Source organism: Plectropomus leopardus, chromosome 23 (genome assembly GCF_008729295.1).
Source record: "Plectropomus leopardus isolate mb chromosome 23, YSFRI_Pleo_2.0, whole genome shotgun sequence".
Classification (NCBI taxonomy): domain Eukaryota; kingdom Metazoa; phylum Chordata; class Actinopteri; order Perciformes; family Serranidae; genus Plectropomus; species Plectropomus leopardus.
Window position 1 is genome coordinate 7,381,460 of NC_056485.1, and position 16,612 is coordinate 7,398,071.

A 16,612-nucleotide genomic window follows, 5' to 3' on the forward strand; every position below is an offset into this window, starting at 1 on the left:
CAATTTCTTCAGAACACCATGATAAGACATTTTAATCTTGCTCTGGCCCGACCTTTTGCTTCCCCAGAGAATGACGTGATTGAACTCAGTGACATCGTCGTGTGTCAAGACGGTCGATAACCTTCCGCCCTTCCCTCCAGCGGTTGAACAATTAACCAGCAACAGCAGCAGATGAAGACGAGGGATCATTATGCAGGCTAATCCCAAACGATCAATTTCCCGTGTGTGTATGTTTGTGTTTGTCTGCTTGCTGTCTGCGTGTCTCCTGCTATGTCAGTAAATGTGTAGGTTGTGCAGAAAATCATTAGACCCTGCTCTGCTTGTCTAACTCCAGATCTCCAACCCTGCAGCGCAATGCTGAATCTGATGCAAAGTTAACTTGAGAATTCATTTAAAATGGCATTTTAATACCATGAGACTGCGTCAAGAAACGAGGTGGAGAAAATGTGCCTAGTATCCCGAGGGCTCATTCTATTGCATTTTAATATAGTAAGAGAATGCAGATCTCTATCTTTTTAACACCTTCGGGGTGCCAGACACACTAGCACTAACCCAAAATTAAGCCCACAACAGCTGCCTGTCTCTGGGGTTCTCAGCCCAGGCTTACCCCTTCAAATCCAGGTTGCCTCTGTTAAATGTGGAGAACAAGAAGTGGAGGAGGACGGATTAGTGGTGTTAGGGAGTTAGGGGACCTCAAAATAACCATCAATTTGTAGACTCAATATACACCCATTCAAAATGAGAAGAAATTTGACTGTAAAATCTAAATTGGCGGAACTGTTAAGCTCCAGAGAAGAGTTTAATCTTTGCCTTTTTCGTGCCTCAGCTGCTTGAGCTGAAAGTTTTAAAGTGCCCGACCTTGTTCACTTTGAATTTTATGCAAACGAAGCGGCACAAACAGCCACTTGCAAACAGCCCCTTCAACAGCGACTGCAACAGCACGCTTCAGCTGCTAATCCACTGATCCCGACACCCGTGAACTCCAAGAGCCTTTTATAACTGAGGTGTTCTCTGATCTGATCTGACCTCCACCGTGTCCGACCTCCCAGCAATCACTCTGATGGCTGTGCACTGTGCTGCATGTGAAACACAGGAACTCTTTTGAGGATACAGTTAAAGCAAAACATAAAAAAGAGACATGAGTCTTAGCATCTTATAAGTGAACAAACAAGGATCTTTATATATTAAAACATATTAAAACAGTAACCTTTGTGAAAATGCCATTTTATAGTCAACTTTGTCTTTTTTTAAATTCAAGGAACAGTTTGTAGGATTTGGTGGCATCTGCCGGTGAGAATTGCAGATGGCAAACAGCTGGAACTTCTCCTGTGTACCAAGCATGAACTCCCAGTTACGATTCCATTAGGAAGTTTATATCAGGAGCCAAAAAAGTCTTCAGAGGTCTCCTCCTCTCCAAACCAAACCAATCAGATATTCAAAACTGGTAAAAAGATGCAATAAAGCCATTTCATGTTACAAGGCAGTATTTCTCCAACACTGTTCTGCACATTGCAGTCAGGCTTCTTGTCCCACATCTGCTACTGTGTGCTCAACTTTTTTTCTGATAACTTAAGATCCAGAAATGGAGGATATTTTTACCTGGAGCCAAATTATCTTCAGAGATCTCATCCTCTTTTAAACAAACGGACCTGGTGATTTAAACCAGTACAAACACTAAATAATGCAATATCACATCAAAATTTAGTGTTTTTCCAGTGCAGTTTGGCTTGTCCCGGGGGGCTGCTAACTACGGTGGCTCATGCGAAAACATGAAAACACAAAATCCTGAAAATATCATTTTGCTCTGCAACATGGCGAATGAGGACCCGCTCCCTCTGTAGATATAAATGGCTCATTCTAAGGTAACAAAGACACAATTACTCTTCTTTTTAGATGATTTATACTCACAACACATATCATATTCAACTTCTTCCAGCATATTCTCCTAAATCCTACACACTGGACCTTTAAAAACTATAAAATTGTGAAAAAATAATCTATTCAAACTGGTATCACTGACATAGTCACACTGGTGTGAGAACATCACATTCTGTAAATAAAAGTGACCATTAAGAGCATCAACGATCAAAATCAATGTCAATTCCCTGTGATGGGATTTCATTTCAGACACTAATGGAAAACACGAGGTAAATTAACAACTCAATATCTTAAATGACCATTTGATCTGCATTACTGTCAGCAGAAAAAGCATCACTGCTTATGTTTCTGTAGAATAGCACACCAAACAGCAGATTCCTTTTTTTCTGCATGGAAAATTGTCGATCAAATATTCACGATTTAACACAACTGAGGACACACACGCACGCACAATGAGTGATAGGGAGTCCACGGAAGGTTAAGCAGGGGATGACACTGAGCTTAGCCCTAAACATGGGCAGAATGTAATGTGCGGAGCTGTGTGTGTGTGTGTGTGTGTGTGTGAGTGTGTGTATTAGATTTTTCATAATTGCCATAAGTGGTGCGTACTCTCTATTCCTCTTAAGGTCATTTTTGACAACTGAGAGTGTGTGTGGATGTGTGTGTATGTGTGTACGTCCATGTTGTTAATTGTCATGCAGTGCAGTGTCTTGGTAAGTGAGTCATGTCTAACGTCAGGGTTGCACGTCCTCCCCTCGATGATTTATTCCCTCATAATAAAATAAATATCATATTATATAGTATCCCTGTTATATACATATTAGTATATTGTATATAACAGAGTGTGTGAGTGCATGTGTGTATGACTCAAACAGGGAGTTAGATGACAAGAGAAGGAAGGATGAGAAGTGAGTAGCAATCGATTGAAGAGACGTGGCAGGAGAGGGGAAGGAGAGCAGGGTCAGAGATCAAGTATGTGTGTGTGTGTGTGTGTGTGTGTGTGTGTGAGAGAGAGAGAGAGAGAGAGAGAGAGAGAGACTGATAGCTCTCCATTGCAGGCCCCTACTGACCACAGGGAATGGTGGTGAGGAGAGCAGAGAGAGCAGAGTGGATGTCTGGTAACAAGAGCTGCATTTGAAAGATGATGCTGCCGCTGAGCAAGAGGAGAGGATGTTCTGAGAATTGCACAGGGAGAGAGTGGTCGAATGAGAGCAATAAATAAAAGAGATGGAGGGAAAGGGGGGGGGGGGGGGGAGAGGAGGAGTGGAACGGGAGAGATCAAAAGGAAGTTTTTTACTCTCTTCATCAGCCGCCTTGGGCTGTAAAACGTCTGTTAAAACACATGAAACGCGCACCAATTTCACACGCTCACACAGCCCTACGTGTTCTGATTCGGTTGCTCTTTTGATCTTCCTCTGCCTTTCTGGCCACACCTTCTCTCTGCTCTGTCTCCGGAAATACAAGGCGACAAAAATGATGAGGGGGGTCTTCAGACTAGAGATTCAATCTGAGGAACAAATCCAGCTTTTCATTTTGCTTACCGACAAACATCTATGGCAACAGATTCTAAAGATTCTATTTCTAACCACATTCACACATTTCCCCAAACACACATACTTCACATACTTTATCTTTACTCTGTTGGATATTGAATCTGATGTTGAGCTTTTTGATCATTACATGCTTGCTGGGAGAATCTAAATCAGGGTATCATGATAAATCTTGACCTTCATAAAGGTGACATAAAGCTACAATCTGCAAATCATAATGCTAGTTATACACTGTAAAATCTTACAAGTTGATTTGACTTTAAAAAAATCTAGGAAACTGATCAAAATAAATAAAACTGGTTAGCTATAATATATATCACTTTAACTATAAGTCTTCATTCATGTTTACTCTATATCTAATTGTTAAGTTAACTTAAAATTTAAATCCTTTGACTTAATTTTTTTGAAGTTGTTGCAACTTAAAAATGATAAGTTTAATTAATCTTTCTAATTTTAAGAAAATTCAATAAAGCAAGTTTACTGTGCAATTTTTTTATACTGCTGGTTGCAAATTAGTCGGTCACATTTATATTTTCTGAAACATGTTCACAAAAAACTTGCAGATCCCCTAATTTCATCATTGGCAAAATCTTCTTTGTCATGATCAAGTTAAGTCAGACTTGGTTTACTAAAATTGCAAACACTTAGAAAGAACGTTCATTTTTACGTTGCCACAACTTCATAAAATTAAGTCAATACCGATAGATTTTGACTAAACTAACAATTAGATGGCAAGTGGACATAAATTAAGTTATATTTACCTCATTTTATCAAGGCAATATGTTTCCAAGAATATTTAAGTAAACTCAACTTGTCAGATTTAACAGTATATTTTTTAGTACATTAGGTGTCTCATATGGGCTTAATGTTGGATGAAACTGTCACTACTGTTCTGAAGGTGGGCCAGAAACAGTTCAAATAAAACCACACCAAAGTCTCTGCACTGCCTTTTAAATAAGCACAAAACCAAACAAGTCAATAATTCAGCCTGAGTCTGACTCTTGAGTCTGGGGCCAGCAGGCTAACACTGAGCTATGTAGTGCAGTATGAAAAGTATTTGTACTGAAGGATGTTAATTCTGTTCCTTCCTCTAATTAAGGAAGCAGAAAATCCTTGGCAAATACTTGAATGAGAGGTGGGCTGAAGAAAGAAAGCTGCAGGACAAGAAGAGCTTAAGCTGCCGCAGTAATTGAAGGTTTTTAATCAGGAAATCTACAATCGATCGCAGAAAAAAAACTCTTTCATTGGCAAGCAGTCTACAGTATAGAGATTATTTTTCACTCTCAAACTAGTGTTGTTAATCTAGATAAACATACTCTGCCACTAACTCACTGGTGTATGTGACTGAATCCTCATTTCCACAGGAAATAAGAGACCAGTCTTAGACAGTCACAGATTTTTCAGACGATTTTTCTTCACCATTTGGACGTTATCGTAATATAAGCCAAATTTAGAACATGTTTGGATAAGCCTTAATAAAGTCATCTATTTTTGATTTGCTATATGGTTTTCCAATGCTTGATTCCTAAAGTCTTGCAGATGAGGTCTAATTAACATAAAATGACAAACACACTGCCAGAGTTGTGAATAAGTCACACATGTTCAAGTTACAAACAAGTCTTAAGTCTCACATTAGTCCCAAGTTACTCTGTTAAGAGTGAACAAAGTCAAGTCATTGCTCAGGTCAAACAAGTTATGTCATATACAATTCCAATAATCTGGTCAAATATTATCTTTCTAGTTTACATTTGAGCAGCCAATAAGCTAATAAGTTAGTGAAAAGGACACATTGACGCATCTTTGCATGTGACTTTTGTTGCTGCAGATGAAGTTGGATGTGTCTGGTTTTTGAGCGACAAACGTCGCATATTTCTGTATCCTTTTTTCTACTGTCATTGACAACATTGTCATTGAATCTAACTGTTATTATTTTTCCACTAGTCCATTCCACATTAGCTCACTTGTGCGTCGGCCTCTGCTGGTTTGTGATGTTGCCAGGTTTGTACGAAAATATTTTGTTATATGAAAAACTAGTAGAGTCCTTTCGAGTAATTGGTCTCAAATCTGTAATACAGATTTCTCAGTCAAAATCAGGTTGTCTTTTATATATGTTGGTCAAGCAAGTCCCAAAACCAGGTGAGCAAAAATTCACCTGCAGCAACCTGATAAATTCACATGGCAACAATTTAGTGTTCATGAGTCCAATTTCGTTGCACAGTTCATATGTAAAGATAATTCTAAAATACAGACAATCCTAAAACTTGCATATAGAATTTTAGTATTGTGGTAAAGTTGTGATGAATGCTGCTGCTGAGAAAAACTAGCCAGCATATTAAACTACCTGGCTTGAACTAATGTATATTTTAATGGAGAGTAACAATAGTTTGTGCTAGAATTTTTTGCCATTAAATGTATTTTCATGATAAACATTCCTCAGGAGCTGATACTGCATTTAGACCAGCGTGGAACTGCATAAAGCCTATATATTAAACTGTCCCATGCTGCGACTGCTTCATGTACCGTCTCCATTGGACAATCCATCAATATGTTTACATTTTAAAGGCCATTTCACAATCTGAGCTTTTGTTTTGAGACCAGATAAAGAAGCCATGGTGACTGTTCAAATCATTTTATTTTTTTCTGTCTGTCTGTCTCTGTGTGTCTCATGAGCTGTAGTCCCTGCAGACAGACACCATCGCAGACATGAGCCCATGAGACTGTTCACTGTCATATAAGACTATTGTGTGGTTTTGTCCCTCCACTCCTGTTCCCTCTCGTTCAGTTTCCATCAAATTGATGTATATTATTAATTTCTTTTAAACCTCAACAAAAATATTGTATTTTAAAAAGTAGGGGCAGATCTTCAGAGCTTGGAATTGTCAGTGAAAGCAAAAACTTATCAGTGCAGTCGTGCCAGCGTTTTCTTTTCATGCAGATTATCTCACGCTTCCTCCTTTCCATTTCTTCTGCCTCCTCGCCCGGCTGACAGAGCGAGACCGCTCAGCTATCCACCCCCTCAGTCCCTCCTTCCCACTTGTTTCCCTGCTCCATCAATCTCCTGCCTCCTGCCCGACATTCCTCCTCCCTTTCCTCCGACTTACCATCCTCCGTTTGTTATCCTCTCTCTCTGCCTCTCCTGCTCTCCACCACTCTCCTACCTCAGAACCACTACAGCACTCTGTTGCCATGACAGCAAAGGTAATGTCAAGCCAAGAGATCAGCGAACCTGTTTTAAACCTTTTGTATGTCCACGTGTGCCTGAAAAACACACACACGCTCCAAGCCCCAGGTGGCTGTCGCCTTTTCTGGGATCTATCTCCTAAACTCAAAAGGATCTTGTTGTCTATCTCGCCTCTCTCAAGGATGGGCACCTGTGGCCTTCATGCCGTTGCTATGGCAACCCACATGGATCCTTGACTTGATCCTTCATTGGCTGAATTCCCAGAGGTGGTGTCTTGATTAGCTAGAAGGAGTGGCAGTTGCAACTCATTAATAACCTCTACAAACAAACCCATGTTGTTGTATAACCAAATTTTCTATTTTTTGCTGCTTTTAACCCTTTGAAAACCCAGAGTAACATCACATTTTTTTTGCACTGCTTTCAGACGCCTTTCATCAATATTATTTCAAACCTTTGACCCCTGACCAAATGGGTGCAATTTCTTTCAGAAACATGGAAAAGGACAATAAGTATATCTTGGTAAAATATGCTCCACAGATTGCAAGAACTAAAAACTATATAAATAATTATCACGATTACAGATTTAAAGTTAAGTAACAAATTATTAGAATCTTTTAAAGTAGTTTCTTCCAAGTCATGTTCTTGTTTGTTTGGTTTTTTAGCTTTCTTTTTCTTGCTTTTTTATTTTTCAGTTTTTTAAACATATTCTTTCAGGCAATTCATTTTTTCAGGTAATTTTTTGTACTTTTTTTCTCATTTTCTATGTTTTCGAATGAACACCATTTACCATATGCCATAGACTAGAGGCTTTCATCATATGAGGCATACATCCCCAAGGGGGTTTCATGAAAGAGAGGCAAAGACACGGTCCTCTTCACTCTAGTTTGGCCTGCTGATTTGGTCAAGTCACCAACACGGTCAGCACTGCAGCTGCAGCAGTGGCTGTGACACAAAGCTCATGGAGGCAATTAAGGTTCTTTAAAACAGGGCTCCAGTTGTAGCCCACAGCTAACTCACTGACTCTAAAACAACATTATTAGTATGTCCAAATACACAGTATGTCTGTCAGATGCAGCATGCAGCACTACGCACCCTTTACTTCTTTTTTAAGGCCACACTACTACAGTTTTGATCAATTTTCACAAACATAAGCATTTTAACACCGTGTTAGAAATAACCTCCATCCATACCAACATGCCTAGAAATGCCTATTACATTATTAGTCCTGCACACTGAGCATGCATGAGCAGATGTAAACAGACAGAGTTGAGTGTGAAAGAGTGAAAGTGACATTTGGATTACACAGTATAAGATTCTGTGCAGAGAATATATTACTCCTGTTAGGTTATCCAAGAGGGTTAAGTTATTCTTACATGGGAAAAGAGTAAGAGTCTAAGAGTCTAAGAATAAGAGTCTGTTGCTGTCCAAGGTGGTTGGAACTATGACAGGGAAGAGTTTATGAAAGTTATAAAATAGCAGGCAGAATTTTGGATGTAGGATGAGATCTGAGATATTTTTCTGCAACCTCAAGACTGCGATTACTTGATAACTTGTAGTTGTCAACTCTTATTAATCATTAACTATAGGTTGTATGTGGTTCTGACGTACCACTGGGTGACACATCTACTCAAGTAATTCTTGATACATGAGCTCCGTAATGAGTAAGATACATGAAATATGATGACAATAAAAAAAAAAATCCAAGTAATAAAAAAAGTTATCTAAGTTTCATCAAGATTTATGTTGGTACAACTGTGGCAACAGAGGTTCAGTCATATCTCTCATGTCAAAGATTTTCAGTGTTAACTTCCCAGTGTGTCCCAATGCATGTTAGCTGGGCTTGAATCCAGACTATAATGTTGGAGTCACCGTCAACCGCCTACGGACGTTGGGTTGCTTATCTACTAAAAGACTAATCCTCTAAACTGGAGGGAGCATAAAACAGCCTGCTTCTCTCGGGATTCATGGCTGGAGGAATACCTGGACTGACTTAACATGGAACGGGCAGCCAGCCTGTTACAAGACTTTGATAAGGGCCTTGAAGACTACTGGGACTCTGTAAACTTATAAAATGGTAGCCTGCTCCCAGTTGAAAAGGCACGTATACAAAGATGATGATGTATGTTGCCCCCCCCAATCCCCCAACCTCGTGTTATTTTCTATGTCATGTACAGTTTTTTTGTCTTTGTTGTTTTGTTTTTTTGTTGTACTTTGTTGAATATGTGTTACGTCTAAAAGAGAAAATAAACTATGAAATAAAACTGCAGGGGCAAGGGAACATTTTACATTGTTGCAACACTGTCCTGGATTCAGAGCCTATTTTTATGAGCATTCAGTGTTTCTGACAGAATTAGACTCTATTTGTGATGGTCGTGATAGAGGGCAGCAACAACTGATCGCTGAGCAGCACTGAAGGACAGTCTCAGTGAGCTGCTCTCCTGATCTTTCTGCCCATTTGGCAAAAGCTAACACAGCCACAGCAGCTAACATTTGAACAACCTCACATTGACACCGAAACGGCTCAACTCTGAAGTTAAACGCAATAATAACCATTAGGCAATATTAGCCATGCAATGCTAACAGTTAGTCCAGTCACTGTATGTTAAACTCTGTCCAAGGTGGGAGCCACACTCCTGCAGCAGTAGTCTGGTAAACATAGAAAAAGCAGGGCAAGAGGCACAGAGTGGATCAATACACTGTGTGCAGCTCTACAATTAAATTATATTCTACCCTTTTAAAATAGTAAAATTTGGGGTTAAATTGTGGTGATTCGATTTAATTGCAAGGTTGTGCAGAATTCACAGGGATTGGCTGGAATTGTAGCAATTGTTGCCATTGCAACATCCTGGAGTGGGCTGATATATATGACAATATATTAGAGCAATGGTGACAATGACAATGGCAAAGGAGTATCCACACAAGAATAAAATCACTAAAGGTATGTAGACCTAGCTTTGATGGCTTGGCTTGACGCGTCCTAACTGATAATACCCAATCAGGAATGGAACATGGGTGTCTGCGTCCTTTTTTTTTAAATGTCTCTGTCACTGCTAAACTGTCCAGACTAAAACACAAGTTTTCAAACTAAAACAGGGTCACCAGCATTTTCAAAGGCTGCCCTGTTAGGGGGTCCAAAATGCCAGAGTAGTGTGGATGCCTGCAGATGTAAATGTAGCTAGTTACGCATTTCAAAATGAAAACTTATTATTGTGGATGTTGCCTAAAGCAAGGGGGCACAGTTATTCCTATATAGTCTGAGGCAGGGCTCGCAGTGTCAGACTTTGAAATCCCTGTTCTAGAAGGGGCTGATAGAGAAATTTGTCATATGAAAGGTATAGATGTGCACCAATTTTCATTTCAACCAAACACAAAAGCAGCTGATTAGCTTCTCCTTGCAGAGCTGTTAATCAGGAAGACTCCCTTCTGTTGTGAAAGCCTGCAGACTTTCTGGCTTCCAAAAATTCAGGCCTGCCTACCCCAGATTAACAGAATATTCAAATGAAGCACCTTCATTTGGCACTCATCACATTGACTAATTAAATGTTGCGAAATAAATGAAAAAATAGTTACAGAACAGTCCAAAACTAACATTTTTAATGAATTGTGGCATTCTGTTAGTCACATGGTTTCGTCTCTTAAGCAGCAAACTCCCCAGAAGCTGTTGTTTACTCTCATTAACCAATGACAGCCTTTTCCCCCCTCGAATGCTTTCAGCCCCCAAACTAATCTATTTCTCTGCGCTCTCACAACCTGACTAATGGGCAGCCTTCAGTTCCCATTAAATGAGGTCATTAGTGTGTTTATGTGTGTTGTTGTGAGAATAAGGATCGCAGCAGATGGTTATTGCTATCGTCACTTTAGGGTCGATGATCAGGGTTGCTTTAGACATGCACTACAACTGTAATATATGTGCATGTATGTGTCAAGGTAAACAGGCAGTATGTGCAGAATGCTCCCCCGTGTGTGTGTGTGTGTGCGTGTGTGTGTGTATGTGTGTGTGCGTGTGTGTGTGTGTGTGTGTGCCAAATGTAAAGGTCTCAGTAAAACTTGTTTTAATTGTCTGTCTGTGTGAAGGTCATTTCCACAATGACTCATCCCCTCTATCCCACGGTGCACTGGGGACAGCTGTCTGCACACAGACAGACAGACGGTTTTAAAGAGGAGCATGCTGACAGATTAGAAATGACTCTCAAGGACAAAACAATAATGACTGTGACTCAGAGTGGGTTAAATCTACTATTACCAAATCTTTATTATCTGCTGTAGTTATTTCAATAGGGAGTAATCATTTGGACTGAATTGAGTTTAACAACAGAGAAGACTTTGGCGATTAGACTCCGTAGATGTTAAGTAATCATTTCAGGGAAGAGGAGTAAAGGCAAATTGTGAGGGCAGAGAACATTCTTATTGAAGCTGCATTTGAAATACAGTATATTCAAATATAAGCATACTTACAGCAGTGTGCAAGTTGAGTTCTGTACATCTTAAGCATATATTATTATAATTATCATGGCTTAGTGCAGACGATCCCAGCTCAGACTTTGGATCATAAATATACTCTGAATGTCACGTACAGCTCCTTTAGGGTGACAGTTTGAATATATGCAGATAAATTTATACTGTTGTCCCAACAAGTGAATTGTGTGTTGCAAAGTTTCATATTTTCGCCAAAAACAAATGAAATAAAAACCAATTTAAACTCAGGGTTAAAAGGTTAAAATACTTGATAAAGACATCTGAAGAAAAAGTGACGTTGATCTAGGTTTTTAAGGGTTAATAGAAAACTTAATTCATTCAGCATTACGTTTCCCTCCAACGTATTTGCTATTTCAAATTATTTGTATATGAACGTAATTGAAGAGATTGGGCTAATGTGTGTGCAGTGATCATTTGGAACCAGCAAACACTTTCTAATATGCAGTCTTATGTAAGGATGTTTTCTCCATTAATAATTCACTGGCGCTTTGGAAGTTTTTTTCACCACTCTCCCGCCTTATCTCGCTTGCTCTCTCCTTCACTTTCTTTGCTTTGTCCTCTCTCTCACTCTGTGCATCGGTACGCTGTGCCTCAGGTAGAGATACAACACTGATAACAGGTTATATAAAGACGTCCCTTCTCTACAGCATTTGTCTTGCCTTTTGTTTCTCATCGGCTGTTGTTCCAATAGAGCAGCCTCGAAGGGAAGTGTTGCATGAAATAAAGGATCTGATATCTGAAAAATACTATACTTACAAGAACAAACCATGATTTACATTATATTCTGCATAAGGTGCTTTGGTGAGAAAATGTAAGACACTTTTCAGATTGGAGATCGACAAAAGATATAATAATTTTTTTTTTACAATCAAGATGATAGAATAAATTGTTGATTCTAAAGATTAATTAAAATAAAGACTGAATTTCCTATTTTTTTTTAATCTAACATCTATGTTAAGATGAACATTTAATCAATTCTAAGTGCGTATAGTCTATTGTGAAATGGAGCTGAAAGTGTGACTCATTTATGGCGACTTTTAACCCTATATGTTCTTGCGTCATCACTGTCAGTTATTTTTAAGTTTATCTTTTGAAGACCCAAGGACATAATGCTGAACAGCGCTTTTTCCGTCCTTCACCTTCATGCCAAACTGTCATTAGGTTAAGCTGTCAGTCATTCAGTCTCGTCACTGCATTTCCGTCACTGTCATTTCATTATCGGCAAAAGACCCCCACATCAACGACCCAGACGACTTCCTGCAAACCCACACACATCAACTATTCACCAGCTCATCTCACTGTGTCCCCTACTAACTTTCCCCCTGCTCATCTTTCTCATCTCAGTCCCCTTTGCCTCAACTTAATAACTCAACGCGGCGTCATGTCATCCCTCTCCACACCTCCTTCAATTCCCTTCAGGCCATCTGTCTCACCTCTCTCCTCCACTCCTGCAGCCTCACTTTGAAAACTTTCTCTCATTCCATCACTTCCCTCTGCAGATTGATCTTCTGTACGAGTGCTCCAGAGGACCATCGCGCATACTTAGCACTTTCATCTTTAGGTCTGGCTCACAATCTATTTTATATTTCAGAGACCAGGAGCCATAAAAGAGGTGCTATGAATCATGGTCAACGTATTTAACCTGACACTTGTTCGAAAAATGCATGTAAAACTGAGTATGTGGTGTGTTCTAACTGCGTAGTATGTGGATTTTGCATATGCAAGAAATGCCAGAGTGTTTACTAGTGTAGGATGAGATTTATTTTTGGGAAGTTTTATACAATTAAGTAGATAACCTTATTTTGTACTCTGTTTTATTTAGATAAATAAGTTAATTTCATCTATAGTAAAACCATGCATTTCATTTTTTATGATGCTCCTACTTTAAATTAAAATAAGGAACTAGGCCTTCATAATGTGGTGCACCTTCCCTTTAATGGCAAGGACTGTTAAGGTGGTGAGAGATACTTCTTGTGTTCAGTTGAGTTGAGTTGTTGTCCATTTCATGAAGAAGACATTAAAAATGACGGATAAACTGAAAAGTTGTCCCTGTGCTTTCTTTCCTCACTGCCCTTAAGTGACTCAACTTATGAAGTTAAGGTTGGAAGAAGGCAGCCTTACACTAAATTAGAAAGAATTTCTGAACATGAGGCGTAAATGAACATACTTAACCACCTGAAAATGCATTGTAATTCTTCAGCCTGCGCAACGGTGAACTGCGAGTCAGACGGTAAAATAATGCACTTTTGGATAAAATAATTACAAATGATGCCAAGTGATGTTAAGGTACAAGAGCATCACTTAAAGTAGAAATTCCAATATGTTATTTCCATGGCCTAGGAAAGGAACAGACATACTAGGTACAGGTCTGGGGCCCAAAGTGTCAAGGGACCCCCCTGACCTTCACCTGCAAAATGTATCTTGCATAACACGCACCAACCAGAGTGAGACTCAAAATGACCACAAAGAAATACAAAGACACACAAAATAACTACAAAAATGCACAAAATTACCCTCTTGAGACAAACGACTACAAAGAGAAGCCAAACTAGCACAAAGAGACAGAAAATTACCAAACAAAATTACCACAGAGGCATTAAACCACAGAGTCTGTGTGTCTTGCTTCAATGGTCTGTTGTCTCATAATATGCCTATTTCTATAAAATCTTTCCCTCATCATCCACGGAGCAGCTCCAAGTTTTGTAATTGATGACATCACAAATTTGAATTTAGCACTTTGGATTTTGAAATCAGTTGTTCATGTTTACCAACATTTTTGGACTGTTTCAGACCAGGAGTAACATGTACGGATTTTGAAATTAGATGTAGTATCCCTTTAAGAAGAAAAAATGTGATGTGATTGTGATTATATATTAAACATCAAAATATATAATAATCTCAATTTCAGTCATTAAAGTTATACAGAAAAATTGATTTCAATTTGTGATAAAGAATTGTTGTTCAATAGTAACACAGACTGATTAAGTCATGATCAGTCCAGTCAAGTGATGCAGGGAATTGATGCAGTATTGCTTAAGTATACATCAGTCACCTAATATGTATCAATATACAGTACATATTGATTGCGTATGTAGTATGCAGTATGTTAGTATGCAATTTCTAAAATAGCCATAATCAAAATGCTATCCAGTAATGGTGCAAAATGGACAAAATGCACAAAAACAAATCAAACCACAAAGTACAAAAACGTTATGGATAAAAACCAAAAAATCGTCATTTCAGCTTGCCAAATTATTTCCCTCTCATTCTAAAATGCATACTAACAACATCAAAACACATACTTCTACATAGTTACATTTACCAAGGAACGTCAGTTTGTTTTATTACATTTCAGACAATTATGTTATAGCTCAAAATGCTTCATTGACTTCCTGTTGACTACCTTTGATTCCACTGTGCGACAACATTTTCCTGGTGACTCATTTGAGTATTACTCAAATAAGACATTTAAAGGCTCCATTGGTGCAAATCAAAGCTATAGATCAGTTTGAAACTAATAATTTAGGAAGAATTTCAGACAGACTTCACACAGAGTGTAATGAATGTTAGGAATAGTTGCTGCGACCCAGTTTAGATATTTCATAATATTTCCTCTCTCTTTGAATGCCCCCGCGCCGAGTCTGTAATTCACCAAAAATCTGGCCCGTTGCAGCCTTTGGTAATTAACAGTGATGTCTTTCTCTCTTTTCATCACTAAAAACATGAGACTGTCGCAGCATAAAAAGAGCGGGCTGATTTTAGAGTGAGAGGGATGTTGGTGATGAGAGGCATTAATAAGAACAGAGATATCTAATTTCTGGTTCCCACAAGTTCCCTAATTAGGACAAATCTCTCTCTTCTACACACACACATGCACTCACTCACAGCCTTCTCTGTATTCTAGGCACACACACACACACACACACACACACACACACACACACACACTCTGCTGGTGGTGATTTGATTTCTGTACCTGTCTCTCTGAATCAGACTGACTCGACCTCACTGAGACAGATGTTAGGATCTAGACAGGTTATTGATGTACTGTACCTGAGGGTGCAAGTATGTGTGTGTGTTTCTACAGCACTTAAGGTTGTATTGAGAAGATCAAGGGTCTGATATCACAGGAGGTGCTGTTTGATTAGATCCTGAGGGACTAACCGCTACATACACCCACAGATGCACTTAGCATGCCAACATCAGCTGTTCATCCACCTGCAGTAGCCTCAGCTTCACTTTCTTGAGTCTGAGTTGGAGTGGCTGCGACATAACTGTGAAATCTGAAGGACGTGAATTTGTACGTCTGGCTTTGTGTGTGAAGTTGTTATTATCAGCCGAGTAGTTCAGGGAGGTTGGTGGAGCAGTTGCCCTTGCACCATCTGTCTGGCTTGGAAATCAATGCAAAAACAAAAAGCAAAGAAAAATGAGACCTTGCTTCTCTGAATGGGCGAAAAACATTATGTGTATTATTTGCGCATAATAAAACTGACATTTGCGATCAAAAGAAAACCTTGAGACCTTTTGAAAAACATCTGTGATGCACTATTATAGTTTTGTCTTTCGTTAATGGGATATATTGTGTGTGTGTGGGTTTTCTTTTAAATGGATTTAGACTTTTACCTCTTCTTTTCATACCAACATTTAATCCTTTACTTATGTTTTGTTGTCTAATTCTCTCAACATAAAAAGGTTACACACTAATAGTTTTGGGCTATGGACAGACAGACAGACATAAAAGTATATTTTCAAGTCTGTTTGGACAAATGGTTGGGAAGAATTAACAAATCAATCAATATGTCTGAACAATTTTAAAAAGAAAGAGGACGAAAAAGTGTGTGGGGTATTTGATCGTGGATGGATTACTTAACAGGCACAAGAGCACAAGCCCAGGGGCCCAAAGTGTCACAGGGGCCCCTTGCCTGCACTTGCAAAATGTCACTCAAATTAACACGTACCAACTAGGAAGAGACTCAAAAAGTCAAGAGACAAAAAATGAATACCGAAAGCCACAAATCAACCACAAGGAGAAACAAAATGACCAAAAAGACAAAATGACCTCAAAGAAAGCGATATGGCTACAAAAAGACACAAAAACAACTACAAGGAGATGGAAAATGACAATTAAGAAGCAAAAAGGACACAAAACAGCCACAAGGAGGCGTGCAATGACTACAAAGGGACACAAAATGACCAAAAAGACACAAAGTTACCTAAAAGAGAAAAAGAAATACCTCAAAGAGATACAAAATTACCTCCAATATCTCAACCGACTACAAAAAGACACAGAACAACCACGAGGTGACACAAAATCACCACATGAAGTCTGTGTGTCTTCATGCTATGTAGGAGAGGTCACTTGGCCCTTTGAATATCTGTGTCCTGGGGCCCATTGTCTCATAATCTGCCCATGGACTGGATTTTAGGGGTTTGGCTGTTTCATTAGGAAAATCACGGCTTCTGGTTTTATCTCTACAAAAGTCACTTTCTGCAGATTGCAACTATTGACAAAGTTGTCAAAATGTCC